We start from the raw sequence: 26,689 nt of genomic DNA on the forward strand, positions 1-26,689 counted from the left end.
CTCGTTTCCTTTCTAGAATGAAATGAAAGGGCCAGTGAATTAAAAGGGAAACCCTTGGACAATTCATTTCACTTCTCCCTGCATCCATTTTTCATTTTGTAGAGGTATGTGCATCAGCTTGAATCTGAAGCTGGAGATGATGTTTCTGAGTGAGACTGAAGGCTGATGGCACAGGGATATCCGAGACTTAGCTGAGAGGGACACGCAGGACCCATGATAAAACTGTCAACTCTGCTGGTGCATGTTCATTCACCAGCATGAAAATCAGAAGCGCCTCCAGGGTAGTCAGGGCCGGGTTCAGGAATCGCTGGTCGCCCTACAGGCAAATGCCTGACTAGTTAGTTCTCTTTCTTCTCCACAACTTCCCGGTCTGGTCCGCGAGTGTTGCGAGTGTTGCCAGTGCGGGAATGGGTCCCAAAGCAGCTGGGAAGGAGGTGGGGACGAGCGAAACCCCCAAGAGGAACGTCCATTCTGGGCCGGATGAGGCCCCATACTTACACTGTCCTGTCATTCCCTCAGCGGCCGGCACAGGCTTGCCCCAGCCATTTGCGGCCACCTCTGCTGGTGCTTCCGCAGCCTGGCCTCTCAGCTGTCCCCGCCGGAGGCCTGCCAAGGCCTGCCAAGGCGTTGAGTATGGCCTCTGGCTGTCATCTTCCTGCTGTCACCAAGCACACAGCTGCAGTGCCGGAGACTGGCTTCCTTGTGGCCATTTCGGGGCAGTAGGTGCCCCTGGCAGCCAGGGTGGGCTTGCCTGTCTCCTGATGCCACACGCTCACCCTGAATTTTGCTGGGTTTTTCTAACTTTTTTTTGACCAAAGGCAACCATGTTGATACCTCTGGAAGGGCCTTTTTTATCATTCAGAATCAGGAGCTGAAGAAAATAAAATTAGGAAATGGGCCACTTTAAGGAGTTATCCCTTACAATAATAAAACTTGTCCCCAACAGATAAAACAGTCAATGAAAGCTGGCTTGGTGGAAGATTCTGGATTCCAATCAGAATTTCTGATGAAATGTTACAATCTGTTTGCCGGAATATGATTTCAGAGACATTGAAGGGGAAATTTCAAAAATATTTTGATTTGTTTGATTTGGGGCTTTCTAAACATTTACTGTTTAATATCTTCCAGATTAATGATTCAAAATGCTATTTATTTCTGACAACTTACATTTGGTTTATACTTGCCATTTATAAACATTAAACAAAACCAGTCTCTTGTGGCAATTTAGCAATGTTTCTAATTGCTATTATTGTTTTGTTGTACAATTGTAGCATTTAAGTCACAGGAGGATGGTGGAAGGCTCTAAAAGGAAGATTGATGTGATCGAAATGGCATAAAAGCCCAGAGGATAACCTAGGAAGTGTCCGTAGCTCTGCCTGCAAAGACAACTTCTAACAGTTTCTGGTGAATTCATTGTGAGTAGATGGAAGAAAACAGCACTAAATTAAATCTTAATATTCCAGCCAACCCCGCTCTCAGGCTAACGCCATCTCAAAGCTGCAGATAACAAGCTGATGTACTTACGGGGTTCCCCTTAGCAACAGAGTCGCCATGGAAACACATTGTGATTCCCTGAGAGGAAGCAAGTGAGAGGAGGCGGGAGGAGTTTGCAGGAATTTCTCATTGAAATAATTACAGTGGTTCTCAGTGTGTTTCAGAAATGAATGCACTGTGACTTTTTTTTAAAAAAATTCTTTTTCAAAGTGTATCTTGCATCCAAAGAGTTTAGCTCAAATGCTTACTATTTAAAATCTAAATCATAATGTTTTTTTGTGAAAAGAGCATTTGGGAAGCCCTGTTGGCCAATTATTTTTTTCCAGGATACAGAGAGTCGTGTGCATTTATTTAAATGTTTACCCAGATGTAAAAATCCTGTGGCAGGGACTGGTTATGCATGTGCAAGACAGAAAGGAGATGTGTGATACTGTTTTTTACAACAGGTTCATCAAAGATTTGACGTGATTTTGTGTTAATTGAAAACTATACAATTTGTACTTTTGTTTAAATACTATTTAAAATGAATTATCACTTTTTTTGGTTGATCCTATTTGTCCCAGTGTGTAGGTGGGCTGTATCCGTGCTGTAGCTAATACCAGCCTTCTGGAACTCTGATCATTTCGGAAATTCTAGGGCTGCTATGAGAGATTTTGTTTATATTTAGAAAACAGGTGATTGTCTGAATCAGAACTAAAAGAATAATAAAATGGCATTTAGTGAATTGCTCCTAATTTTTTGTAGCGAGGACTTGATTTTTATTTTAAAAAGTAGTCTTTTATTCTGATAAAAAGTATAGATGTCTTCCTGGTAGAACTTTTAGCAGTTATATGAAAGTTTAAAGAAAAATATAATAATTGCCCAGAAATCTTACATCTGAGAAATAACCACCACCAAGGCTTTAGCATTCTTCCTTGAAGTCTTTACTTTAGATTTTTGCATTGTTCTTCGTTTTTTTTTTTTTTTTTTTTGAGACAGAGTCTCGCTTTGTTGTCCAGGCTAGAGTGAGTGCCATGGCGTCAGCCTAGCTCACAGCAACCACAAACTCCTGGGCTCAAGCAATCCTTCTGCCTCAGCCTCCCGAGTAGCTGGGACTACAGGCATGCACCACCATGCCCGGCTAATTTTTTATATATATATCAGTTGGCCAATTAATTTCTTTGTATTTATAGTAGAGACGGGGTCTCACTCTTGCTCAGGCTGGTTTTGAACTCCTGACCTTGAGCAATCCGCCCGCCTTGGCCTCCCAAGAGCTAGGATTACAGGCGTGAGCCACCGCGCCCGGCCTGTTCTTCGTTTTAATTTAATGATTGTGGTAAGATCAGCATGTAAGCGACATGTATTTATTAATTAACATACAAAGTAAAAAAATGCTAGGTTCTTTAGCCAAGAAGAAAAATCAAAGCACAAACAATGTAGCTAATTTGACATACAGAGAGGCTAGCTCTTAACTCATGAAGGTGGTTAAGGTCTGTGGTGTCAGATAAAAATTCTGGGAGGCCATTGTTTCAGACAGAGCTCCTGGGTGAGGCCCAGACAGATCAGACCAAATCAAAACGAAGTCACTCCTGGAGTGGGCCCAGTATACCTGAGCCAGCAAGATAAGGAAGTAACCTTGTAATGACTAATCTGCTTTTGTTCCTTGTTTCTGTTTTCTTTGGCATTTTTCTGTCTATAAAGTTCTCCTCTGCTCAGCTGGTCAGAGCAAGTGCCTTTCTAAATCTTTAGATGGGACACTGCCTGATTCATGAATTGCTAATAAAAGCCAACCAGATCTTTAAACTAAATTTGTTGAAAGTTTGTTTTTTTGATGATGCAGAAATTAATTACAATGCTCACTAAAGAAATACTACTTTAAGCCAGGCACGATGACTCACGCCTGTCATCCTAGCACTCTGGAAGGCCGAAGCAGGAGAATCTCTGGAGGTCAGGAGTTCGAGACCAGGATGAGCAAGAGCAAGACCCCGTCTCTACTAAAAATAGAAAGAAATTAGCTGGACAACTAAAAATATATAGAAAAAATTAGCCGGGCATGGTGGTGCATGCCTGTAGTCCCAGCTACTCAGGAGGCTAAGGCAGGAGGATTGCTTGAGCCCAGGAGTTTGAGGTTGCTGTGAGCGAGGCTGACGCCCATGGCACTCTAGCTGGGGCAACAGAGTGAGACTCTGTCTCAAAAACTAAAATAATAATAATAATCATAAAAGAAATGCTATTTTATATGTTACATGTGTTATGTTAACTTTTTAAGGTGATTTTCCAGCAACCCCTCCTGGGACAGTAGTTTGCAGTGACAAGCTCAGTTCAGATTGGCTGAGGCAATCTATGCGGTTTCAGGGGATTTCATGAGATAACATGTTTCCCCGAAAATAAGACACGGTCTTATATTTATATTTCCTCAAGAAGACACCCTAGGTCTTATTTTCAGGGTATGTGTTATTTTTTTAAGTACCGTACAACAATCTACATTTATTCAAATATAGTTAAGTCGTCTTCTTCTGGAACATCATCGTAACTCTCCAAACCTCAAATTCCATCCTGAATTTCTTGTGACTCTATTTCCTTTAGAACCATTGGCCCCAATCTCTCATGTCGAGCAATAGAGCTCTCCTGGGGCAGATGAGAAGGGCTGCTCATCTTCTTTACCACTGCACGACGAAATGCCTGGGTTGTGCGGATACGCTGCGTAGCCACGCCAGTCACTAGGTCTTATTTTCTGGGTAGGGCTTATATTGCGCAAATGCTTAGAAATCCTGCTAGGGCTTATTTTATGGGTAGGTCTTATTTTCGGGGAAACACGGTAGATCCATGTCACCTTAGTTACCACTGTGTCCTCAGCCACCAGAGACAATGCTGGTTAAATGAAGAGTGAGGCGTAAATGTAGAAAATAGTGAGATGCATTAAATGAATTTGTTATATAGTTGAAATTACTCTACACATTTTTAAAAGTACATGTATTGCTTTGTTTCTGATTACAAATAATACATATTCTAAAAATGTGGAAAATAAGCATAAGACAAAAAAATCACTTGTGACCCTATCATCTGGAGATCACCATATTTGTTTATATACATATACCCACAATTATTCATAATTATATATGAGTAGATAGTTGGGTCTGGTGTTTGATTTTACCCGTTAGTCTTTCATGGATCCTGCCTGACAGAAGACACAAGACCCCCTGGTTCCGAGACAAATGACATTATTATAGCGCAGCAAGCAGGCTGACCATCAACATGTTTATGTCAGTTCCTCTTGCCCCCAAGTCCCCTGGAGCTGACACAGAGTGCCCAGATGACATTTGCAAAGGCAGTGAGTGATGCTACAGGAGAGGAATTCCAGCCTGGGAGAAGCTGCTGCTTTTGTAACAAGAAGTAAGCAAGCTTGCTCTTTGTCCCAGCGGGGACTTCTCTCATTCCTCAGTGATGCTTGCTGCAAACATGAGCATGGCTGGGCCAAGAGTGGTGAGGGCTCCCCTTCTTGGTACACTTGTAAGATGTTTAGGGGTGTGAGGGACTCATGGCAGACTATCTCTCTCAACACGTATATGCCATGCAACTGTTCTACATACTCAGGAGCACAGTTTGTGTTTTATAACAGGGTTGTTTTCCTTTTTTTTTTGGGAGACAGAGTCTCACTGTGTTGCCCCGGCTTGAGTTCTGTGGTGTCAGCCTCGCTCACAGCAACCTCAAACTCCTGTGCTCAAGCAATCCTTCTGCCTCAGCCTCCTGAGTAGCTGGGACTACAGGTATGCACCACCATGCCCAGCTAATTTTAAATTTTTTCTATTTTTAGTAGAGATGAGGTCTTGCTCTTGCTCAGCCTGGTCTTGAACTCCTGAGCTCAAACAATCCACCAGCCTCGGCCTCCTAGAGTGCTAGGATTACAGGCATGAGCCACTGCACCCTGCCTAATGTTATCTTCTATGTAGCAAAATTATATTAATATTTTGTATGAACTTCATATACTTATAATAGACATTATATTGATATATACATGTCTGCGTTTATATACCACTTTAAATATTTGAGATCAGAGTATGCAATGCTTTGTGACATGCTTTTTTATTTAACAAAATATATTAAAATAATGTATGTCATAATTTTTAAAGATTGCATAATACTATTGCATATGAATACACTGTAGTTTATTTAAGTGAATTTCTATTGTTGTATATTTAAATTGGCAATACAAATTTTATAGGAAAAATTTCTTGACCATGATATGGTTTTAGAATAAGATCCCTAGGTCACAAGAGAAGTTATGGAATCTTTGGAAATCTTAATCCTTATAAATCTGTAGCAATAGAACAGTTTGTCCTGGATGATGTAAATAATCACAACCTGGAACCCGAATACTCTAGGTGGTCCTGGAACCTTTCCTGCTATGTGATGCCAAACAATGCCAAAGAATCTCCAGTCACAGCTTGTAAGCCAGCTGGGAAGATCTCCCTCACTCTGGGGCTGTTGATGAGACAGGTCGGGTGGGGGTTTGAGAGAATGCATTGGAATCTGCCATCACTTAGGGCCGTGAGGCATTAGCCATCTATGTTTTTTTCATTCTTTCTTACTTTTTTCTTTATTTTTTTTATTCAGTCTCTATAGAGATTGTCAAAAATTGCCAATGCCAGCTGTATTTCAAGTCGTCATGGCGGGGTGTTAGGAGAACTTTTCAATTAGCAATGACAGCGCCTTAGACAGACTTGGTTGGCTGCGATGCTGCCGGCGCGCAGAGCCAGCTGTCTGTGTGCTCACACTTTTCTGAGTCTGATTCCTCGTCCGTAATGGATAATGGTTCCTGTGGGCCTGCCGTGAGGGTTAAGGGCGATCACCCTTCTACACTCTTAGCTCTGCATCTGTGCGGTAGCCTGAGTGTTCGGGTCCCTCCAAATTCACGTGTCTAGATCCTGGTCCCAGCGTGACGCAGCAGGAGGTGGGCCTGCGGGAGTGTGAGATCTCGAGGGCAGAGCTGCATGGTGAGCTCACACCTACGGGACGAAGAAACCAAGGTGCTTCCCTTGACCACGCGAGGACCCAGCGAGGAGGGGCCATTTATAACCAAGGGAGGGGCCCTCACCCGACGCCAGGTCTGCGGGCACCTTGATCTTGGACTTCCAGCCTCCAGAACTGTGAGAAATACGTTTCTATTGTTTCTGAGCCACTCGGTTTATGGTATTTTGGCAAGCAGCCTGAACAGACTGAGACCATCTAATATTTAACAGTATGCATTTGCATGGCTGGGAGGAATGCAGTCACTCAGACAGAACAGACAGCTGTCGACTGTGCTTTCCTGGACCAGCAGGCACCGTTCGCTGGGCCGCTCCTTCTAGCTCTTGCCAACCTGGATTTATGGGAAGTTGGGAAGCATTGCAGCTGTGTCATCTATTTGAGAGTAGGGAAGACTCTGAATCAGGAAAGGGGCAAGACCGCCAGGCAGGGTCACAGCATGGTGGCCGGTGGGACAGCACTGCTCAGCAAAGCTTGAGGCCTGTCTGCCTCTCTGTCTGTCTGGATGCTTCCTGTGCCACCTCAGGAAGCTGGGGACAGTAATTTGCATCTAGAGGAAACAATGGGAGGTGCTTAAAACTGATAGGAAATTTCGCATGAAATATAATGCTGTCTGGACCAGGATTTCTTGAGCCTTTGGGTGCTTATTCCATTTGGATTCCGTTCGTCTACTGGAGTTGTGCTGTTCCTCTCTCAATGGCTGCCGCGTCTGCTGGCTGTTGTGGTAGACTGTGGTTTCCGGCAGCCCAGCGTTTTCTCATGTCTTGGCGAGCCCCCGCAGCAGCCTTGACAGGTGGGAGGAGAGCTGCGGCTTTTCCGGCTTTTCCGTCTGCATCACTGCTGGCCATGGCGCTTGGGTTTATGGCAGGCTTGGGGGTGAGTTGCTAGGGAGACAGCCCTTCAGGAAGGGAGCCAGTGGGACTCACCCTGCAGTGTCGTGGCTGGGATGGCCGCACAGCCCACGAACGCAGGGCCTCTGCGGCAGACAGTGCAGCAGGAGGTGCTGCCCACGCCAAGGGTAAGTGCCTGACCTCTGGGATCGTGGTGACCCTGCTGCGTGGACGAGACGCGGCTACACAGGATGCTTTACTGTGGAAATCTCCAGTCCTCCCCGCGGGAAGTTCAGTGTGCCGCCACCTCAGGGCTTTGACCCTTCAAAACATACCGCCTTGCTGTTTTAGGAAGAACACAGGAGGTAGTTAATCACTTGCATCTACATTTCCAGTTAACCTCCATGCAGAGTTTGGCTTCCTGCCTGTAGGCTACACATCTGCATGCAGTTCTTTTGAAAAATAGTTGCTTCAGGCTTCCTCTCTAGTGCTGCAGAGCAGGGTGCACCCCAGAGTTACAGAGTTACGGGAGCATGGCGGTGGCGTCAGCCAGGGATTTCCAGAGAAACAGAACCAGTAGGATATGTGTGTTCGTGTGTGTGTTCCGTTGGGGCGAGCCCCTGCTGGAGTCCCTCCAACAGCAGTGGAAAGGGAATTCCTGCAAAGGACTGCCCCAAACTGACCTGAGATAGGGCTAGTTAGAATTCCAAAGAAAGGAGCACAAACGTCAGGGTGGTCAGTCCGAAGTGCCCGTGGGCCTCACGGCAGACAGCAAGCAAAGGAAGTGGGATGGAGGACGGGCTGGAGGCAGACTGAGCTCCTGGAAGACGTGTACCCGGATGGAGTTGCTGCAGGGCAGAGGCTGGGTGAAAGAAGGGGTGTGTGTCACCAGCTTGTGGAGTGCTTGGTCTGCACACCTGTCAGGGTACAGTCTCCAAATCAGAGCTTCCTGGGCTGTCCTACCTCATCAGGGGCCTCAATTCCCAGGAGCATTCTCTATCCCCTCCCCTCGAGTCTCCATTTGGAACATTTCAAACCTAGAGCAGACTTGGAAGAATAAATCAGTGAGCAAATGTGCCCTTCACCTAGACTCCGTTGTCTACATTCTGCAGAGTGGCCTGCTCTCTTCCTCGCTATCTGAGCACAATTTGAACCCTTTGAAAGCACACTGCAGACACCACGCCACTTCACCCCAATTCCTTCCTTTTGTGTTTCCAAGAGCAAGGGGCTGGTGTCCTTCTCAGAGCCTCTCAACGTAGCCGTCTGATCCAGTATTGGGAAAGTTAAGTTTGAGCCTTCACTCCAAGATGTGCGCACCAGGTTTCTCCGCTGTAAAGGTGCCATTATCTAACACTTTCTGTTTTTAAGAAATCCTATTTATAACATATGAGATTCTTTTAGAAAAGCATTTTTAGTGCTGACTTCTTATATTAAACTTGCACAAAGAGGGCTAGACTATGGCACTATAGCACCCTAACATTTGGCTTGAGTAAATGGGCAAAACACCACATTGTACATTACAAACACTGTGAACCCAAAGTTTTTTAAAAAAGCAACTTCATTTATTCATGTAACAAATCTTCTTATTGCTTTCATCACGTGCCCTGCAGCAAGCTCACGGGTGGTAATGGTTCAGGTCCCTAGCTACACCTGAGGGGCTCTCCAGCTCCTCCCCACACTTGTCCCCAGCGCCCCTCCTATCAATGTTCAGCTCACAGCTTGTTTATCCTCTGATCCGGTGACCTTCCTGTCACATCCTCTCCCGGCCTCTTCTGGGGGGACCTCCTCCCCACGCCCTGGGCACTGTGAAACCCCAACACAGACACCCACCGCTGCAGGGCCCTCGCTGGTCTCCCCACTGCACCCAGGCTTTTTGTGGGGAGGCAGGCTGCGCAGTTTCCCTGCAAATGGCACAGTGCCTGAGGGGAGGGAGGGAAAGAGACTCCAGATCAGGCCCACCAGCATGGGGTTCCCTGGGCCAGCACGTCCTCCTCCTGTAGGGAAGCAACACGGGGACCCAAAGGGAGCAGAATGTGCATTCTGATCATTTTGTTTATCCATTCCTCCCCTGAAGGGTACGTGGGTTGCTTCTACCTTTTGGTAACTGGAAATAATGCTGCTGTGAAGGTGAATGTGCAAATATCTTTTCTAGTTCCTACTTTCAATTCCTTTGGGTATATGTTGAGGAGGGGAATTGCTGGGTCATGTGGTAATTCCATGTTTAATTTTAGGAGGAATTGCCATGTTTTCCGTAGGCTGTGCAGTTTTACATTCCCACCAATGAAGATTTGATTTCTATACATCCTTGCCAATGCATATTTTTTGAGTTTCTTTTTAATGGTAGCCATCCTATTGGGTGTGAGGTGGTATTTCATTGTATTTTTGATTTGCATTTTTCCTAAACATTAGTGATGTCGAATGTCCTTTCATATGCTTATTGGACATTAGTATACCTTTAGAAACATGTCTTTTCAAGTCCTTTCCCCATTTTTAAATCAGGTTGGTTGTTTTTGATGTTGTAGAGTTGTAAGAGTATCCCTTTCAGCTGTATCATTTGTAGATATTTTCTCCCATTCCATGGGTTGTCCTTTTACTGTGTTGATTATATCCTTTGATGCACAAAAGTTTCTAATTTAGATACAGTCTAATTTATTTATTTTTTTCTTTTTTATTTATTTCTTTTTAATTTATCTATTTTTTCATATGTTACCTGTGCTTTGGGTGTCATGTCCAGGAAATCATTGCCAGATGAAATGCCATGAAGTTTTTTTCCTATATTTTCTTCTAAGAGCTTTATAGTTTTAGGTTTTATGTTTGGGTATTTGGTCAATTTTGAGTTATTTTTGTATTTGGTTTAAGGTCTTCCATCCAAGTACTAACCAGCACCAACCCTGCTTAGCTTCTGAGATCAGACGAGATCAGGTGCATTCAGGCTGGTATGGCAGTAAACTATATTTGGTTTAAGGTAAGTGTCCAAGTTCATTCTTTTGCATGTAGATATCTAGTTTTTCAAGCACCATTTGTTGAAATGACTATCTTTTCCTCATTGAATGGTCTCAGCACACTTGTTGAAAATCATTTGACCATATATGTGAGGGTATACTTCTAAGCTTTTTATTCTGTTTCATTGGTATATGTCAGTCTTCATGCCAGTCCCACACTGATTTGATTACTGTAGATTTGTAATGCATTTTGAAATTAGAAAATGTGATATCTCTAACTTTGTTCTTCTTTTTCAAGAGTGTTTTGGCTATCAGATCTCTTAATATTCCATTTGAATTTTAGGATTGATTTTTCTATTTCTGCAACAAAACAGAAACACCATTGAATTTGATAGAGATTGCATTAAATCTGTAGATTACATTGGGTTGTGTTGACATTTTAGCAATCTTAAGTCTTTCAGTCCATATACACAGAAGTCTTACCATTTATTTGTGTCTTCTTTGATTTCTTTCAGGAACACTTTGTAGTTCAATGTACAAGTCTCTTACCTCCTCAGTTAAGTTTACTCCCAAGTATTTTAGTATTTTTCACGCTGTTGTAAATGGAATTATTTTCTTAATTTCTTTTTTTGATTGTTAATGTACAGAAATGCAACTGATTTTTGTGTGTTGATTTTGTATACTGCAACTTTTCTGAATTTGCTTATTGATTCTAATAGGTTTATGTGTGGTGTTTGTGTAATCTTTAAGGTTTTCCACATATAAGATTATGTCATCTGCAGACAGATAATTTTACTACTTCCTTTCCTGTGTGTATACCTTTTTATTTTCTTGCCTACTTGTTCTGGCTAGGACTTTGAGTATTATATTGAATAGACATGAAGAAAGCAGGCATCCTGATATTGTTTCTGATCTTAGAGAAAAAACTTTGAAACTTTCACCATTGAATATGATGTTAGGTGTGGGCTTTTCATATATGGTCTTTATTACATTGATATAGTTTCCTTCTGTTCCTAATTTGTTTTTTTTCCTTTATTTTGTGACAGAGTTCCCTTCTAGTTTTAATTTTTTGACTTTTTTTTGTCTTTTTTCATCTTGAAAGGATGTTGAATTTTGTCAAATGCTTTTTATGCATTAATTGAGATGAACATGTAGGGGTTTTTTTTCCTCTCATTCTGTTAATGTGATATGTTACATTAATTGATTTTCATATGTTGAGCCATGCCTGCATTCTAGAAATGTATCTTGTTTGGTCATAGTGTATAAACCTTTAAAGTGCTATTGATTTCTGTTTGCTAGTATTTTGTTGAAGATTTTTCTATCAATATTTGTCAGGGATATTTATCTGTAGTTTCCTTTTCTTGTAGTGTCTTTGGCTTTAGTATCAGGGCAATGCTGACCTTATAGAATGAGTTTGAAAGTATTCTCTCCTCTTCATTTTTTGAAACAGTTTTAGGAGGATTGGTGTTAATTCTTTTTTAGATGTTTGGTAGACTTCACCAGTGAAACCATCTGGTACTGGGCCTTTCTTTTTCAGAAGAACTTTGGTTATTGATTCAGTCTTATTACTAATTATGGATCTGTTTAGATTTAGATTTTCCATTTCCTTATGATTCAGTATAGGTAGGTTGTATGTTGGAATTTATCAATTTCATATAGGTTGTCCAATTTGTTGTTGTGTAATTGTACATCAATTGGTGTATATCCTTTCAATTTCTGTAAATTTGGTTGTAATCTCTTTTATTTCTGACTTTTAGTCTTCCCTTTTTTTCTTAGTCAATGTAGCTAAAAGTTTATCTGTTTTGTTAATTTTTTTGAAGAATGAATTTCATAGTTTTATTGATTTTTAAAATTGTTTTTCTGTCCTCTATTTTTGTTTTTCTTCTGCCAGCTTTGGGTTTAGTTTTTTCTTCTTTTTCTAGCTCCTTAAGGTGTAAATATTAGATTGTTGATTTACAATCTTTTTTTGTTGTTTTTTTAAATTGTGATAATGTTTTTTAATTTTGTTTTTAATTGACACATCATCATTGTGTATTTTATGGGGTATAGTGTGATATTTTGATATATGTATACATCATGTAAAATCAGGTCAGGGCAATTAGCATATCTATCACCTCATATATTTATTATTTTGCTGTGGTGAGAGCATTACAAATCCTCTCTTCTAGCTATTTTAAAAATATACAATCTGGTATTATTAACCACAGCCACCCTACTGTGCAATGGAATAGCAGAACTCATTCCTCCTAACTGCAACTTGGCACCCATTGACCAAACTCTCCCTATCCAACTCTCCCCCTAACCTCCCCAGACTCTGGTAACCCCTATTCTACTCTCTCCTTCAATGATAACAATTTTTTTAGATTCCACGTATGAATGAGATCATGTGGTATTGTCTTTTTGTACCTGGCTTATTTCACTTAACATAATGTCCTCCAGGTTCATCCATGTTCCTGCAAATGACAAGATTCTATCTTTTAATGGCTCAGTAGCATTCATTTGTGTTTATGTACCACATTTTCTTTATTCATTCATTTGTTAATGGACACAGATTGGTTCCATATCTTGGTTATTGTGAATGCTGCTGGAATGGGAGTACAGAAATCTCTTCAACATACTGATTTCATTTTCTGTGGATATGTACCCAGTAGTTGGATTGCTGAATCATATGGTAGTTCTATTTTTAATTTTTTGAGGAAACTCCATACTGTTTTCCATAATGGCTGTACTGATTTACATTCCCACCAACACTGTATAAGAGTTCTCCTTTCTCCATTTCTGCACCAATATTTGTTGTTGTTGTTGTTTTTGTCTTTTTGATAATAGCCATTCTAATTGGAGTAAAGTATTATCTCTTTGTAACTTTGATTTACATTTTCTGCATGATTAGTGACGTTCAGCATTTTTTCATATTTGGCCATTTGTATCTCTTGTTTTGAGAAATGTCTATTAAGGTCTTTGCCCATTTTTAAATCAGATTATTTGTTTGCTATTGAGTTGTCTGAGTTCCTCATAAAGTCTGGATATTAACCACATGTCAGATGCATAGTTTGCAAATATTTCCTCCCATTCTGTAGGTTGTATTTTCACTTTGTTGATTGTTTCTTTTCGTGTGCAAAAGCTTTTTAGTTTGATATAATCCCATTTTTTATTTTTGCTTTTGTTGCCTGTGCTTTTGAGGTCTTAGCCAAAAATATTCTTGCCTGAACTAATGTAATGAAATATTTCCCCTATTTTTTTCCAGTAATTTTATTGTTTTGGGTCTAACATTTAAGTCCACTTTTAGTGGATTTTTAATATGGTGAAAGATAGGGGTCTCACTTCATTCTTCTACATGTAGATATCCAGTTTTCCCAGCACCACTTATTGAAGAGACTATTCTTTCTCCATTGTGTGTTCTTGATACCTTTGTCAAAAATCTGTTGGCTGTATATGAATTTATTTCTGCGTTATCTATTGTGTTCCATTTGTCTGTGTCTTTTTTTTATGTTAGTACCATACTGTTTTGTTTACTGTAGCTTTGTAGTATATTTTGAAGTTAGGTAGTGTGATGCCTCCAGCTTTGTTCTTTTTGCTCAAGATTGCCTTATTTGGGGTCTTTTGTGGTTCTATACAAATTTTAGGATTGTTTTTATATTTCCATGAAGCGTGCTGTGGTATTTTGATAGGGATTGCATTGAATTTTAAGATTTGGATAGTATGAACATTTTAACATTATTATTTTTCCGACCCATGAGCATGGAATATCTTTTCATTTATTTGCATGTTCTTCAATTTGTTCATCAATGTTTTCTAGTTTTCAATGTAGAGATCTTTTGCCTTCTTGATAAAATTTATTCCTAAGTGATTTTTTGTAGCTATTGTAATGGAATTATTTTCTTAATTTATTTTTCAGATAGTTTGTTATTAGTGTATAGAAATGTTACTGATTTTTGTATGTTGATTTTGTGCCCTGCAATTTTGCTGAATTTGTTTATTAATTCTAATTGTTTTTTAGTGGCATCTTTAGGGTTTTCTATATATAAGATTATGTCATCTGAAAACAGGAATAATTTAACTTCTTTCTTTCCAATTTTGATACTTTTTATTTCTTTCTCATCCATAATTGCCTTTCTTCTTTTTTAACATAATCGTTTACAGCTATAAATTTCTTAGTTTTTGCTTCACCTCATAAATTTCAGTATGCTGTGTTTTCACTTTCATTTGTCTTAAGATATTTTCTTATTTCCCTTGCAATTTCTTTTTTGACCCATTGGTTGTTTAAAAGTGCATTGTTTAAGTCCTATATATCTGTGAATTTTTCAGTTTTTCTTCTACTGTTAATTTCTAATTATATTCTATTATAATTAGAAAATATACTTTATATGATTTTGATCTTTTAAAATTTATTGAGTCATTTTGTGGTCTTACATATTGTTTATCCTGGAGAATGTCCCATGTGCACTTGAGAAAAATATGTATTCTCTTATTGTTGAGTGGAGTGTCCTATATTTGTTAGGTCCACTTAGTCTGTAACATTGTTCAAATCCTTTCTTTCCTTATTAATCTTCTGTATAGTTCTATCCCTTATTTAAAGTAGGGTATTGAAGTTTCCTACTGTTGTAGAGCTGTCTATTTCTCCCTTCAATTCTGAGAGTGTTTGCTTTGTTTAGTTAGGAGTTCTGATGTTAGGTTCATTTATGTTTATAATTATTATAGCTTCTTGGTGGATTGACCCTTTTATCATTATAGAATATCCTTCTTTGTCTCTTGTAATAGGTTTTTGACTTAAAGTTTGTCTGCTATTAATATAGCCATACTTGCTCTTTTGATTACTATTTGGATGGAATATCTCCTTTCACTTACAACCTATGTGCATCCTTAGATCTAAAGGGAGTCTCTTTTAGATAGCATATATTTGGACAGAATAATATTTTTCAATGCACAAGATAAAATTCATAGAATTACAAAGACAACCAATTACAGTTGTCCATCAGTATTCACAGGAGATTGGTTCCAGGACCACCTTGTGTATATCAAAATTAGTGGATGCTCAAGTCCCACAGTGTGCCCCACTAAACCCATAGCTGTAAAGAGTTCGCTCTCCATGTCCAAGGGTTCTGCATCCCTCAAGTACTGTATATTCAATCTGCAGGTGGGTAGAATCCACAGATGTGGAACCTATGCACATGGAAGCCTGACTGTAGATTGAAATGCAATTGCCAATGTTTTGAAAACACATATGTCCTATGCTAATATATATGCTTCTTTATTAATTATAAGTTGTATAGATATAGTGGTGGTAGTTATTACTACTGTAATAACAAACAGTGAAATTACTACTATAATTTCAAACAGTGAGAAACATAAATTGCATTTTAAAACATATGTAGTATTACACTGCAATAATTAGCCACCATGGCTATTGACTGCATTCATATTTTATTGACATGCTAAAGTACAACTTATGGCTCATTTTTCTCCTCATTTAAGTTCCATGGACCCTAGGTTAAGAACTCTGCTTATGTAAAAGAATAGCCATTGGTAAGGACAGGTACTGACAGTATCATTAAGTAAAAGAGGTAGGAATAAAACAACATGATTTTATTTATGTGGAAAAATACAGACAGAGAATGAAAGAGCAGACAATGTTAACAGTGTTTTAATTTTCTTCTTTATACACGTCTATATTTTAGGCGTCCCTTCAAGTGATCCTAGAAGCCCTGTTCTTCCCTTTCATAGCATGTGATCTCACGATTACCTGTTCCACATTTACTTTCTCACTCAGTCATGGGGCCCTGTGGGCAGGCCCTGCTGCTCTTGAGCATGGTAAGTGGCATTCCTTCCTGGCAAAGACTCTGGGCCTTTCTCTAGTCAAGCCCCAGACTATATGACTTCAGTACTTACTTTTCTTCATCCATTCATTCATTCACTCATCCAGCCACCCCTCGTGTTGAGACACGAGTTAGCAGGCCGCGCATGTCGGGCAGAGTTGAGACACTGCAGGTGCAGGGAGGCTAGTGCAGCCTGGTCAGTGGCCCAGGGTGGCTGTGGAACGCTGTGCCACCACTCCCATTGCTCCCTTTCCCCAGGAGGACTGTGCAGCTCCACTCTGCTAAACTCAAGCACAGCCATGTGACTTGCTTTGGCCACTGAAATGTGAGCAGCAGTGCATCGTGTCACTTCTTGAAGGGCTGCATGAACACTGCTCACGCTCTTCCTTCTGCACGTGACTGTGTACACAAAGTCCCAGATAGAGGCTGCTTTGTGTGCCGAGTCGCTAAGAATTCATAGTAGGGAACAAAGCCCCATCTGACCGGGGACAAATGTGTGAGAGACAGTGAGTGAGCCATGGTGATACTGGGGTCTTACCCTGACAATACCAAGCCAATCACGCGAACCTATATGTTCTATGCTCCTGTCACCTGACACAGCCATTATAGGTAGTCTGAATGCCAGGTAATATCAAGTAATTATTGTTCTAAACTCCCATTTGGAAAGTTTGGATTGAAAGGCTATTTCCTCCTGAAACACAGCCCTAGAGCAAGTGTCTGATTCAGGGAGGGAAATATAAGGCAAAACTAACCTATAATCATAACTAAATATTATTAAATGGTACCCTGTAAGCTCAGGGTAGGAAAATATTCCTGTATAGTATTACAAATGATTATATATCACTCATGCATTATTATTTACATATAGCATTATAGATTACTATAGTATTACAGATCATTATATGTCACTGATGTATTATTATATTATTCACATATAGCATTACAAATTACTATAGAATTCAGATTATTACCAACTTGTTATTCTCTGTCCTTGAAAGGAAGTTCTAAGGCAAAGCTAAATGCAGTCATACTCCTTCTAAATCTGTCCTGACTCTTTAAACATATTGTGCTTTTCTGCTTTGATAAAAGCTGCTAGGAAAGCCAAACAGAATCAGTAAAACCTGCAATTCTGAGACGTTCGCACAGAAATTATTAAACAAAATTCCAAAAATGATTTTTTATATTAGATCATAGATTCATATTAGGCACCAGTTTTTGTCAGCTATTGTGTGAATTATTCTCTCAACTTGACGCCTTTGTGATTATCATTCCACACTTGTAGACTCCAACACTGTCTCCAGATGGGAGTCAGCAACACCACCCTGGACTAACATTCGGTGTTGAGGAGTGCCCTAAGGGAAAACTTTTATTGCAAAATTTGACATGATGGGCACAACTTCTTCAAAGGAACCTCAAAGTATAGGATTTTAAAAACTGTCATTTTAAAAACTGTCAATAATTCTCACTTTTGCTAAAATTGCAAATGCTTTCTTTTTCCGTATCTCTTCCTCCCCATCTCATTTCATTCTACTCCAAACAACTGTGCTGTTAGCAAGGTGCAGGGCAGCTGACTTGATATAACATCTTATATGAACAACAAATGATTTCAAGTCCTAACCCCTGATATCGCTGGGAGAATCACAATGGAAATGGTTTTATACAAAATGACATCTTAGTTTCTATTTTTTATTTTAAAAATATTTCAAAGTACTTTTTTCAGGCATCCTATAAAATTCACCTATTCAAAGTGTACAACTCAATAATTTTTAGTAAATATACAGGGTTGTACAACCATTACCACAATCCAGTTCTAAAATGTTTCCACCACTGCAAATAGGCACCCTTGTGCCCCTTTGCAACCAAGTTTTGATCCTGCCCCCTCAAAGCTCCAGGAATTCACTTATCTGCCCTTTGCCTCAATAGATTTGCCTTGTATGAACATTCCATATAAATGGCATTGTACTGGTGGACTGTTGTGTCTGGCCTTCTTTCTTTCAGCATAATGTTTTTGAAGTTCATCTGTATTGTAGCATTCATCAATAGTTTGTTCCTTTTTATTGCTAAGTAGTAGTCCATTCACCAGGTGATGGACATTTGGGTTGTTTCCACTTTTGGGCTATCATGAATAATGACACTATGAACATTTGTGCACAAGTCTTTTGTGGACACATTTTTTTCATTTATTGTGGGCGAATTCTCAGGAATGGAATTGTTGGGTGGATAAATAAGTCTATGTTCAACCTTTTAAGAAATTGCCAAAGTGTTTTCCAAAGTGATTGCACTGTTTTGCATTTCCAGGGGGGTAAGTTTTAAATGAATGAGCTGTGTGCTTCTTGCCTTAGCAGATGCTAAGATTGATCCTCTCCCTACCCTGAGGATGGAGGGGACTTCCATACTGCCAGCAGACGTGGCAAACATCTGACCAACCACTAGCATCAGCTGCTCTGGAACCAGCCGTCATTGCTGGAAGACTCTCACCATGCAGACAGGCAATCAGAAGAAATTGCACTTAACAGGTCAATTTACTTAGATATCTGGAAAAACATTTTGCAGCCAGTTCCTATTGGCAGGTCCACAAAGAACTGTCAAAATCAGAGCCTTAAGGGAGAATAATATTTTTCCCCTGGTGGGGCTTCTATTGCTACACCTGGGCTAGTGTTATGTGTGTACCTAGCACCTACCAACTCCTGGGTTAATGTTCTGTGCATATATCATCTAAAGCATCCATAAGTTCTACGAGACATGTTACAAGAAACAGCAACTGCTGGTCTCTCTTTTCCTCATTCTCATACCCCAGCAGCAGGGAGCTTCCATACTCTTTGGAATCATTGATTCCTTAGAATTTCACTATAGCCTCACCACATATGTACTTCCCAACTCCCACATTTCCCAAAATGCTTATAGCTTGTTTTGGCTAGATTAATGCACTGTGTTTATGTTATTTTGATTATGCAAATATTACTCAGAACTGAGCCACATGGTATTTACTACAATTATTTTTCCTTTTCTGCCCAATTCTTTATATTCCTTGGAGTTTAAAGATTGTCTTCTTTATTTGCTTAGTAGTTTTTGTACTTATCATTAATGTAACCCCTAGCCCTGACCAGCAGTCTAAATGCCTCTCATGATAGGCAGTTTCACTCTCTTGTAAGCGCCATCCTGCTCACTGCCTTCTGCCTGCTCTCCCAGTGGCCACCTTAACATCCCCATCGTCACCATCCTGGACTTCCCCTCCCCCACTGTCTTGGCTTGGCTCCCATTTCCTGGACCACATGCCTTCCTCTCATATGCACTATAGGGTATGGGGGGCACATCTTACAGCAGCTGCATATAAAGGGGTACATACTTTTTTGAGACTTTGAATATCTTCAACTGTCTTTGTTCTACCTTCACCCTTAATAATTGGCTCCTTGGCTGCATATAAAGTGAAGATCAGAAATCATTTCCCTCCAATTCTGCAGGCATTGTTCTAGGGTGTTCTAGTTCCCGGCATTTCCAATTCCTGCTCCTCTGTGACCTGCTTCTCACAGCCTGTGCCTCGTCTCCTTGCCACTGGGCCCTTCCCATAAGGCATGGTCTCTTTGTTCCAGATCCTCAAGTGCCCTTCACTGAGTGTGCGGGGCACCTGCGAGCGCCTCTGCCTGAAAGTTCTGGACTTTAGTTCCTGGAATTTTACTGTGTTGTTTCGTTGATTACTTCCTCCCCTCCTTTTCCTCTTTTTTATTTCTTTTCTTTGTTTTTTCTTTTCTTCCGGCAGCTCCTGTAATCTGCATGATTGACCTTCTGGTCTGGTCATCTAATGTCTTACCTTTTCTCTCCCACTTTCCACCACTTTGCATTTTCGCTTTGTTCCAGGTTTCCTCAACATTGCCATCCAACCTTGTATGCAACAAAGTTTTTATTTCTGTCAAGTTTTAATTTTCAAAAGATTCTTTTATTCTTTTAATATTCTTTTCTTTTCCCTCCCTCCTCCCTCCCATCTTTTATTTTTCAGTCATCTTTTCTTGTTTCACAGATGCCAACCTTATCTTTTTGAGGGTATTCTTTTAATAGTGTTTTTTGTGTGTTTTCTTCTCTCTGCATAGTCTGTTTCCTCCAAGTTGCTTTTTCCTCCCTTTGTTTTGATCCCTACATGCATGGTGTGAATGTGTCCCTCAGAAACTATGTGTAGGAAACTCAATCCCCGATGCAACAATGTTGGGAGTGGGGCCTAATGAGAAGTGTTAGGTTGAAGGCCCCCCCATGAACAGGTTATTGCTGATTATCAAAGGCCCCGAGGCTGTGAGTTCAATCTCCTGCTCCCTCTCAGTGTGTCCTGCCTTCTACTGTGTTCCAGTGCATGTGGTCCCTCACTCTTGGACTTCCCAGCCTCTAGAACCATGAGCCAAATAAATGTCTGTTCATTATAAATTATCCAGTCTCAGGCATTCTGTTATAGCAGCACAAATGGGCCAAAACACTGTGTTTCACGTTGGAGAGTTTCCTCAGACAGTTCCTGCTGGGCAATGCATGGGGGTGGCACTCATCAATGGTCAGCCCCATCAGATGGTGATCTGTCAGGTCTGGTCAGTCCCTAGAGAAGGACCCAACATTGTCCAGACTGGAAGGAGTCGGCCTGGCCACCAGCATTCTGGGAAGGAGTGTGTGCAAGTGGGCAGGAGCATGTGCTTGTTGTAAGGACCTGCTACCCCCTGTTTTCCTGAGGTGGCCTCACCCTTCCCTCTTCCTGGTATCTCCCAGTATTAACATCTTCATCCTACTTTCTCCAGAACAAAAATATCCTGTCTTCTGCCAGGTGGGCAAAAGGCTACAGCCTGGATGTGTAGAGAGGAAGGGGCCCTGGCGACCAAATGGCTTTTTAACCACTTCGGTACGAGCATCGACTACAGTCGACAGTCACAGATGAAAGCGCACAGCCCAGCGTCGACTTGAGCTGACAGCTGCGATATGACTTTTCTAATTTTTCATTTATCAAAATGAAATTGTGAACATTTAAACATAACATAATGAAAACATATGTGTATATGTTACCTGTTCTGATTTACATGACAAGTAAAGCTGCCTGTAAAGTGAAACAAGCTTTCAGTGCTTTCAAGCCTTCCTCATCACACAGGAGCAAACCGGACCCGTCCCCAGGCTCCGCACAGACCACCGCGCGGACTGTGAGTGCAGCTGTGGGCGAGGTGTCCGGCCGGTGAGCGACACACGAAGTGGTTAAACAGACTTCCAAACAAGCCTCTTAACTGAGGCCACCTCCCGTCTGCGCTCACTTCCCAGACAGCCGGTGTTGCGAATCCATGGGGCTGCAGGGTTGGCCATTCCCGGCTCAGCCTGGAGCCACAGTGACTGAAGCCGGGGCCTGGCTCCATCCCTAACTGGCCTATGACCTTGACCAAGTTACTTAACTGCTCCCTGGCCCAGTTTTTTAATCTGTAAAGCAGGTAATGATAGTTCCTTCATCATTAGGATGAAAACACATTTAAAGTATTAATACTTACAAGAATACCTGGAACATGTTTTTGGCTGTTGTTATTATCTTGAGGGGTTCTTGGTTAAATTCCTGCCTTCTTTGCTTAGTTTGCAGCCAGAGCTGGGAACTCTGTTGTAGAGGGATTTCGCGCTGTGAGGTTCTCCAGAGCTCTGTGAAGACGCCACGCCAGCAACCCTGCCAGGACTTTGTCTCGCTAGCCCTCCTAGGCTGGACTACTCGAGGCTCCCCAGCGTCCGGGCAGCAGACGAGTTCTGTCTGTCTTGCCCTATGCTTGGAATATGCCCAGGAAGTTTGTTCTCAGTTTGGGATTGCAGGCCGGCACAGTGGCTGAGTAGTCAGAAGGCCTTGTCTATGCGGGGGTCGACAGCAGCACCGCCATCCCCAGGAGCTGCCCCGTGCCCGCTGAGCCAGGGACCCTGGGGTGGGGTCAGCCATCGGTGTGTCACAAGCCCGCCAGGGGACTCAGAAGCTCAGGTCTGAGAACCACAGCACGGGATGGCTGCTGTTGGCCTGGAGTGGGAAATAGAAAGCCTTGGCAGCCCCAGCCCTTCCTCTGAGACAGTGAAGGCCTCTATGGAGTGCCAGCTGTCTGCACACTGATGCCCTGCGTTGCGTTGCTGATTCTCCATGTGAAGAGAAATAGTATATTTAACATACATGAATATTATACCATATAGATTTTTACATATATTAACATATAATTATGAATAAATCCTAACACAATTTAACCATATGAAAGTGAGATAATAAAATAATTAATCAACATACAATTATGCCAATATAGGTTATGTACAAATATTGGTATATACAATTATGTATAGATCCTAATACATATCTTATATGTAGTATAAATTATATAACATAATGTAAGTGTATTATACATAAGTAAATATATGCTAAAATATTTATCAAAAAAGAAAAATGGTAAACATTTGACAACTACAGGGAAAACTCACACAGAGTCTGGCAAAAATAATCGAATTAAAAGTAGCTAAAACACTACTGTGCATTGAGAACTATGAATCTCAGGTTCAAAGCAGGGCTGTTTTTTGATGGGAAGATAAAGGTATGCAAAGTGCAAGACCACAGGCAGAATGCCTCCTGCTGAGTCTGGCAGATCTCAGCACTTTTGGTTTGGAACCAACAAGTCAGAATGTAGGCAGCAATCTGACATTTCCTCCACCAGTGAACACCTGAAAACCCTTGAATAATAGGAGGCACCATTACGAAAACAACAAAAATAACAAAAACCAAAAGCTGCTGAGGTTGTGGGGAAATTAATATGTTCCTAGTGATTATTGCCAGCATTGAAAACTGATGAAACATATAGCAACATCAAATTAAGAGTTATAGAAACTTTCATTACCTCTGAATAAAGCTCAGAAATAATTCAGTGGGTACAGAACAAGCAGGCTCTGCGAAGGCTGCTGTTTTGACAACGTTGACAGTGAGGATAAACTAGAAACAACCCAGTGTCCCATGACAGGAGAGGGTCTAAGCAAGGCAATGATAATGTCCCAACTCCACAACATATTACTCAGCCATGAAACGTATTTGTGGAGATTATATTATAAAATGAAAAGTCCCCAAACCAAGGTCTTTTAGAGGAAAAATGAGGAACATGAAATTGTTTCTATAATACATAAAACTAGATACACATGTAGTTAAGGAACTGAAGAGAATACAAAATCTTGTTAAAAATTTTCTAAATGAATGAATTCTTCAGGAAAAGCTATAATTTATTATTCTACAGGTGAAGTATGGTTCTTATATATTTTATCCAAGGAACTATTTTTGAGTGTACAGTCCCCTCCTCGCCACACTGTAGAGTGCAAACCCTTGTAGCTCTCTTCTCCTTCTATGTGGGATTGTCCCTGGGAATTCTTTCTGACACAAGAATTGTTTGCCTAGTATTATTTGCGTTGCAGGATCTGTTTTCAAAATGTTTCAGCCTCACCCGCCGTTCTTATCTCCCCTAACTAGGCCAGATGCCAACGGGCTTTTCCCAGGACTGACTTTGTCCCGTTTCTGCGTGCAAAGCAGGCAGTGACCTAAATGTTAAATATTTGAAATGGATGGATGTGTTATCGAGCTTTATTTAAATATTCCACACTGTATTCATAAATTACAACATCACTTTGTACTCCATAAATATATACAATTATAAGTTGTCAATTTATAATTTAAAAAAGTAGGCTGTTACCTGTCATATCTTCCCCTAATAATAATTTAAAAAACCTCATGCGGAGCCAGTGTGGCCCTTGTGTTTTGCTGTCTGGTCACCATGGCAACTGTGCAAGGGGATGGCAGGCTGTGTTTTTGTGTTCCCTCCAGCGAGTGAGGTGGGAACCCAGCAGTGGCAGAGCTGGATTGAGGGTGCCTCTTTTTATGATTGTCTTTGTGGGGTGCTGGGTCAGGCTGGCTTCGGTGTGAAGCTTGCCACCTACTAGCCATGTCACCCTGGAAAGTCACTTGGTCTCTTTTGGCCTCGGTGTCCTCATCTGTAAAATAGGGTAATAATAGACAGACATGGTGGGGTCATGAGAAATAATGGGCCCGAGGGAGGGGCTTGGCAAGGTGCCTGTCCCAGTGAGCAGTGTCACCCACACACACAGACAATAATTTGAATCTTAGAAATAAAGAAACGCAGCTCTTGTGGAGGACACTGGGGCGCAGTGAGTGGGCCACTCTGACCCTTCCTGCTGCTTCTGGGGACAGGGAGGCAGGCCCTGGTTTCACATTGTGAGGAACTCTCCTTGGTGCTCAACTGTTGGCCTCCCACTGTTGACAGCCCTGTTCCAGAGTATCTTACACCATAGATGACCCTATACCCCGTCTTGCTCCCACTGCCCACCAAGTGGGGAATGGGCACATGGTCACTGAGGGTCCCTGAAGAGAGCTCGCCTGCCACCTCAGCCTTGGAATTCCTTTCACTACGGCCAGTTCAAGATTTGGCTTTCATTTCTTCCCTTCTAAACAGCCTGTGCCCTCATTTGCTCTTCCCTAGTGCTGGCCATCCCACCATCCCACCTCGTCATGGGGAAGATTCCTTCTGACCCAGCCTCATCCAAGCACGAACCCCATCTCTGCCTTTAGTGAACCTGAAACCTCCCACTCCATCCCTCTGCTGAGGCTGCTCCCTCTCCCCACCCATGCCCCAGGACACACCATCAGGGGCCTTCTTCTTCCGTCCACCTCTCTGTGGTGCATGTCCCCGAGCACCCACAGGGCAGTCTCCTGGGGCTGCAACACCTGTGTGCCCAAATTTGATCCTCCTTAGTGGCTACGTCCACCCCATTCTCCCCCTGTCCCATACCTGCTCCAGAGTCCTGCTGGCCTATGTCCTCCATGCCCTGCCCTGGGCTTGCATCCTTGTATGGACCTCTGCCTTCTCACTCATCTGTGGGCATGTGAACACCTGCAGAGAAAATCACACCTCTGTCCTCAGGGACACCACAGACCAGTGACTGGTTCACTGTGCACACAGTAGTCTCTTCTCACGTCTTGACTTACTGCTAGCACCCTCTGTCTCCCTCAGCAGCCATTCTGTATGTTCACCTATGGCTCAAATTACTTACTTAAATGTACCCCATTTCGCTTTTTTTAAAAGTACAAGCTTGCCTTTTATTCACAGTGAGAGTCAAGTGTAACATCCAAATCAGACATAAAATTTTTGAGCTTCTTACCATGACCACCCACAAAGTTATGCAGAGACACACTCACTGTGCTGGCTCTGGGGCACCCCCTGCCCCCCAGCCTGCACTGTGCCTGGAAGCGGCCTCCCCCAGGGTCCCTCACTGCGCCCCTGGCCCTCTGGTTTCTCCAGGTTTGGCCAGCGGGAGGCACCAACAGGAGATGAGAGAGTGTGGGAGAGAGGCCGGCTGTTTTCTCCTTGACCCCTCCTCTCTGTCAGTAACTTTAGTCCTCTTAAACCATAGCTTCCCCCACTAAAAATCCACAAAAACAAAAAAATAAAAATAAAACTACCACTCCCCTGACAGCCCCTCCTCCAGATTTCCAGCTGGAATTCTACTGGCTCCAGTGACTGCATTTCCTTGCTGTTCTTTCAGCCCTCATGGTGGAAATGGCTTCTGCTTCTTTTGAACCCCTGGTGTATCATCACCCTTTTGGACTGCCTTAGCCCCATCTCTGTGTGGGTCTCTTCTTTCGAAGTCTCTGCCTTTGGGCCACCTGTTGGGGGTAGGGGGACTCTTATCTCCTACTTGGACCCTGAATGATCTGCTCCCCACTTCCTCCCTCCTTTCCTCTTGAGCATGGGGCATCCTACTGTCTGCACCAGGGCTGATGCCCATCCACTCTGTTGACCTTTTCTCTTTCCTGCATGTTAATTTCTCCCATTCTGTTCTGCTCCCTGACCCTAAATACACTCCTAAATCTTCCATCGCCTGCTTTGTACTCCCTGCCATACCCTAAGCATTATCTTTCATTTCATTCACTCTTCTAGGTGGAGTATGATCTTGTCATTCATTTTCTTGTCTCTCTTTCAGTTGGCCCCACCCTGCGACCTGAGTGGGATACCCTCCATCCTCCTTGTTACCATGTCCAGTGATGGATAATCACCACCTCCAAAGCATGGGTCTCAGCAGGGACCTCACACAAGCGCCCTGATTCAGGGTGCTGCTGGGTCACGAACATGACTCTCGGTCAGGCCACTCTACCAGCTTCTGACCCAGTGTGGCTCGGGCACATTTGTAACTCCTCTGACCCCTGGTTTCTTTTTGTGCAAATAGGATGTAAGCTCCCTGTGTATCTATATCTATCTACAATGGGCACTCATTGCTGGTGCATGGGGACACTCAGGGTAGTTACAACAGTCACCACTGCACTTGTTAACCATCACTGATTTTTCTCTTGAAACTCTCTTCCATGACATCCATCAGAGGAGGTTTCCATATTTATCCTTCAAATTCTGCCCATTTTTTCTTAGCTCCATCTGGAAAGTCTGGCATTTTCAAGTCTTCACTTCCTGGGTGCTTTCAGCATGGCCATCTCTGTGAAAGACCCACCCCTCACATGCATCCAAACCTAGCCCTCATCCTCCTTTCTGCCCGCCTGTGTTTTTCATCCTGATGGACAAAGCTCAACTCAGCCTAA

General features: G+C 42.0%; 1 long non-coding RNA gene and 1 other non-coding gene across 2 annotated transcripts in view; one reads left to right on the plus strand and one right to left on the minus strand.

Annotated features, from left to right (window-relative positions):
• LOC105876169 (uncharacterized) overlaps positions 1 to 21,309 on the plus strand; it is a 104,616-nt gene extending 83,307 nt beyond the window's left edge. Inside the window, exons 4-7 of the long non-coding RNA XR_012922051.1 lie at positions 10,188 to 10,293; positions 15,946 to 16,078; positions 18,429 to 18,599; positions 20,853 to 21,309. This is a non-coding gene — a long non-coding RNA (uncharacterized LOC105876169). The remainder of the gene's footprint in view (positions 1 to 10,187; positions 10,294 to 15,945; positions 16,079 to 18,428; positions 18,600 to 20,852) is intronic.
• Positions 6,088 to 6,228, minus strand: LOC142874627 (U4 spliceosomal RNA). The gene has a single exon (XR_012922290.1). It is a non-coding gene; the product is annotated as a U4 spliceosomal RNA (small nuclear RNA).
• Positions 21,310 to 26,689: the final 5,380 nt, after the last annotated feature.

The sequence above is a fragment of the Microcebus murinus genome, chromosome 12 (assembly GCF_040939455.1).
Source record: "Microcebus murinus isolate Inina chromosome 12, M.murinus_Inina_mat1.0, whole genome shotgun sequence".
NCBI classification, from domain to species: Eukaryota; Metazoa; Chordata; class Mammalia; order Primates; family Cheirogaleidae; genus Microcebus; species Microcebus murinus.